This window comes from Amphiprion ocellaris, chromosome 10 (genome assembly GCF_022539595.1).
Source record: "Amphiprion ocellaris isolate individual 3 ecotype Okinawa chromosome 10, ASM2253959v1, whole genome shotgun sequence".
Classification (NCBI taxonomy): domain Eukaryota; kingdom Metazoa; phylum Chordata; class Actinopteri; family Pomacentridae; genus Amphiprion; species Amphiprion ocellaris.
In genome coordinates, this window is record NC_072775.1 from 21,036,922 (window position 1) to 21,041,941 (window position 5,020).

Consider the following 5,020-nt stretch of genomic DNA (forward strand, 5'->3'; position numbering starts at 1 on the left):
GTTGGTTTATTTATCAGTGGAGCAGCAGAACATTTTCCACAGACAGTTTTCCTGCCCGTTGGCTTGTTTTAACCAGTTTTCTACCTTCGGCTGATTCTACCAGCAGACACTGAAAGGACTCTAATAGTTCGGTAAGTAAATGTTTATTTTCGTATCGGTGCCGCTTTTAATGCACTTTATATGCAGCTTTAGTGTCAGATGTAATGTGTGCCATGCGCTCCAGATGTTGGTGGAGTTTGTTTCAGTGTGTGTTGACCAGAGAAGAAAGTTAGCATAGTAAATATTAGCTTTAATGTTAGCGATGCTAACCGAGCTAGCTGCTCAGTCGTAGTCTGATTAAAGCTAACGTAGCATCAAGCTAATGTGTTGACTTTCATGTAAACAGCTGAAGTGTGTTGTGTTCCTGTAATGTGGTTCATTAAGTTCATAAAACTGTGGCTGGTTGACATTAATGCAACGTTCAGGAAACTTAAATGTGATTAAAACAGTAACGTTAATGTTCTAGTTGTCAGTAATCAGCTTTAATTTGACACTAAAACAGACTCAGTTTGAAATGACATCTGTTTCATTAATATGTTGAAAATTGTCTCATTTGTTGTGATGTTGCTTCTGATTCATTAAAAGCAGATGATTCATGTTGAAGATAAGTTTAGTTCTAGTATCAGAAGTACAAGAAGGAAAATGGAAGTTTAGTTCTGCTACATCAAAGATTTCATGATTAAAATAACTAAATGAGTCTTTATGCCTCAAACTTTATTTTTACAATAAAGAAATAATGAAATAATCACAGATAATAAAAATGTAAATAGCAGAGAAAACCTGAGAGAATAATTTCCTGAAAAGTCTGTGAAGGAAAAGCAGCTTTTTATCCTGAAAGATCAGAATCAGCTCCAAAATCTGCATCTGACAGCATCAAGTCAACCAGAAAGAAAAGAAATAAGAAAATGACTTCTATCTGATCACATCTGTTCCGCTGCTCACAGTCTGCTGCTGCTCACATTCTTCACATTTATAGTCCACTTTTAAAAGTTCAGCAGACAGGTGCTCTGCTTTGGAGTGTGACGATGTCGTCGGTGATGTGGAGAGTGAAGTTTCCGTTTCACCCACAGCGTGCTTTAGGGCAGCCGGGTTGGACTTGATGTTTGAAATACTGACTGACAGCTCAGATTCAACTGTCTGTAGTTCTGTTTTGATGGGTGTTAAACTTTCACTCAAAGCCGCCAAGAGCTGGCTCTTTAAAATAACTGCCATCTCGTTACAGAGTGAAAGTAGCAATTCCTCCTTAAGGTCAGAGATTGCAGCATCTGAGGGCCTCTTCAAAAGAAGACATAGTTGATGAAGGCGTTCTGGAGCAGGACCAGAAAGACCACGACCAAGCAGCCTTGAGATCTTAGGCAGCGTCTCCCTCAGGTGGGTGTCAACGGTGTTCACGGTCATGTCTGTGGTAATCCCGTCAAAAAACAAAACAGAAAAAAAATCTAGATTATAAATCAACATGTAACCAAAGCACTCTGTGTATAACGCCGTAGTATAGGATGTAGTTCAGAAAATGTCAAAGTATGGTGTACTTTTCAAGAATAACGTAGTATGGCCTGTAGTTCATAGTATAGCATGTCGGCAAAAAAAACCCAACTGATTATTATGTGGTTCAAAAAGTGCAAAATGATAGGATGTTGCCTAAAATTGTCATGTATGATATGTGGTTCAAAAAATGTCATAGTGCAGTATATTGTCAAAATAGTATGTAATTCAAGAAAACAGAGTATATGTCGTCTAAAAAATACCGTAGAATATTTCATTGCACAAGTAAAAGTATAGTAATTTTTTAAACTGTTCAAACTCTTATATGTTGCTAAAAAACAAAATAAAACAAAAAAAAACATCATTGTAATATGTCAATTTAAAAAGCCTATAGTATAGAGTGTCGCCCAACAAACGTCATAGTATAGCATGTCGCTCTAAAAACGTCATAGTATAGCATGTCGTCCAAAGAACATCATAGTATAGCATGTCGCCCAAAAAACGTCATAGTATAGCATGTCGTTCAAAAAACGTCATCGTGTAGCATGTCGCTCTTGAAACGTCACAGTATAGCATGTCGCTCTAAGAACGTCATAGCATAGCATGCTCTAAAAACGTCATACCGTAGCATGTCGCTCTAAAAACGTCATAGTATAGCCTTTGGTCCAAAAAACGTCATAGTATAGCATGTCGTCCAAAAAAAGTCATAGTATAGCATGTCGCTCTAAAAATGTCATAGTATAGCCTTTGGTCCTAAAAACGCGTCATAGTATGGCATGTCGCCCAAAAAACGTCATAATACAGCATGTCGCTCTAAAAACGTCGTAGTATAGCATGTCGCCCAAAAAATGTCATAGCATGTCGCTCTAAAAATGACATAGTTTAGCATATCGCTCTAATAACGTCATAGTTCAGCATGTCGTCCAGAGAACATCATAGTATAGCATGTTGCTCTAAAAACGTCATAGTATAGCCTTTGGTCCACAAAACGGTTTTTTTTGTCCCGGCTGTCTGAAGTAGGTGAGGAGCAACACAAAAACAGTCCAAACGCTGGTTTCCAGAGGGTTAGACGAGTATTTATTTGAAAGAGGAAGTTTACAACAACACAACATGTGAGGGGGTTAAAAGCAAATGGGTGTTAGTAAAATAAAAATAAATAAACAGAACTAAAAGTGAACTTCATGTTGACATTGATGGGCATTCCAACCAGGAACAAAGTAAAAGATCATCAATACGAAAAAAAAACTCTTCCTGTTCACCTCTTCAAGCCCCAAAACACACCGCAGTAGCACCCTAAACTAAAACTACCAATGAGTTCCCTGTTTTCCTTTCTGAACAATTCAAAGGTTCCTCTCTATCTACCTACACATCCACCAACCACTGGAAGACATCTCCAAAGTTCTGCCGGGCCAGCTCAGCTTCCCCTCAGAAGAAGTTCCACCACCTGCCAGATGAAGGAGCCTTTTGAGAGGCAGCTGGTATCGTGATTGGACTGTACTTTGGTCTGTTCCAATCCAGCTTCAGCTCCAGAGACGGCAGGCGGGACGAGTCAACGGAGGCCGGGTGGACGAAGGCATGCAGCTGAGTACAATCCAGAAAACAACAGAGGAGGAGTGCAGGGCCAGAACAAACACAGTAGCATCGTATGTCTCTTAGAAAACATCATAGTATAGCCTTTGGTATGAAAAAACGCCATCATATACATCGTAGATTGTACGAATAACAAGTCAAAGGAAAGAGACATACATTGTAGAATTGTAGTAATTGTGGGCTGACTGATTTACTGATTATCAGTATTTTATTTTTTACTGATTTATGGTAATAAATACATTTAAAAATGGCGCTACTTTGGCTCTGAACCTTAATCTACCTGTGGTCGCTCTGTCTTCTGGAGTGATTTGATTGGTTATACGTCACGAATAAAACTCCTTTAACTTAACATCTGTAAACAAAATAAAAACGTATCAACAAAGTTTTCTGTTAAAGTTTGTGTTCTTCTAAGTTTAACTCCAAGATTTTAAATACTTTCATTTACTGCAAATGAATATCTACTCCAAATGTCTCACTAATAATCATTATCAGCCTTAAAAACCCACAAAACACCCCTCTATACTCGACCACACTTAGTACAGTCCGGTTCCCCCTTCTATAAATGTGCTTGGAATCTTCCACTTCCTGTTTGTCAAAGTGGCCTTCTACCTGGACAGGTTTTGATGGGGCTCATGCAACAAACATTTTGGGTAACTGCACTTTAATATGGATGGATGACACTGAATTAGAGTCTGTTTTAATGAGACTGAGTTAAGATGTGTAGCTCTGTCATTAAATAGGAAATTATTTCTCAGAATTCACAGAGAAAAGTCTGAAATGTTTGCTTGGTTAGCGTCCCACATGTTCTTTGGCTTTAGCTAAAGTTAACTCTCTCCAACTTCTGGATCTCTTGAGTTGCTTGTTGTTAAAATATCTTGCTAGAGGTGCTGAAGCTCAGAAAGTCTGAGATATTTGTTCAAAATAAGCTCATTCTCAAGTCTTATCTGAACTGTCCTCTTTTGTTTGAACTTTCCCTAAACTTAGGAGTTAATGACAGAGCAGCACATCCAGACTCAGTCTCATTTATGTAGAGATTAAACTTCACTGTCATTCATTGATGTTAAAGTGCAGTTTTTCAAATATTTGTTGCACATGCTCCTGACCAAACCGGTCCAGGTGGAAGACGATGTGAAGAGAAAGTTCCAGAGGATGAATATCACACATTTACATTGGAAATTAATGTCCTTTAATTTGACATTGTCATGCAAATGATGTTCAAATCTTTGAGTGTTTTGTTGATGTTGGTTTCTAAATGTTTTTTGACACTCGGCCCCAAAGATTAAAACGTTCTACGGCTCACAAGCTGCAACAATTCACACATTATCAACTATGTTTCTGACTAAACTAAGATAAAAAGTGAAAAACTGCCTGATTCCTGCATCATGAATGTAAATCTTTTTGGTTTTTATGACAGTAAACTGAATATATTTGGGTTTGACATTTTATAAACCAAAACAAGAAATGAATTACTGGAGAAAACGACAGATTAATGGACAAAGAAAATGTGTTTTCCAACATATATGGCTGAATTACTTCAACATTACAAGATACATACAATTTAAATTCTATTTTATTTATATAACGCCAGTTACAGGTCAAATTGTCTCAAGACGCTTTATTTTTATATTTTTTTGTCATACTTAAATTATGACAATGTAAGAAATTTAAAGCTCTTGACTAACCCAATTTATTATTTGGTTTTTAAGAGATTAATCGACAATTAAAATAACTTTCTCCACTAAAACTAATAAACATGAGGTCAAATAGAAGGAACAGTTTTAAATACTGCAGTCCCACGATGACAAGAATAAAGTTTGTCAACAAAAAGTAAATCTGCTGGTGGATTCCATTAAAGTCCTAATAAATGATAATAAAGTGTGATACTAAAGGTTTGTGGTGCTAAAAATCT

At 37.1% G+C, this 5,020-nt stretch overlaps 1 long non-coding RNA gene across 1 annotated transcript; it reads left to right on the forward strand.

Annotated features, from left to right (window-relative positions):
- Positions 1-5,010, forward strand: LOC129349742 (uncharacterized). The gene is made up of 3 exons (XR_008602856.1): positions 1-131; positions 1,262-1,410; positions 2,868-5,010. It is a non-coding gene; the product is annotated as an uncharacterized LOC129349742 (long non-coding RNA).
- The last annotated feature ends 10 nt before the right edge of the window (positions 5,011-5,020 follow it).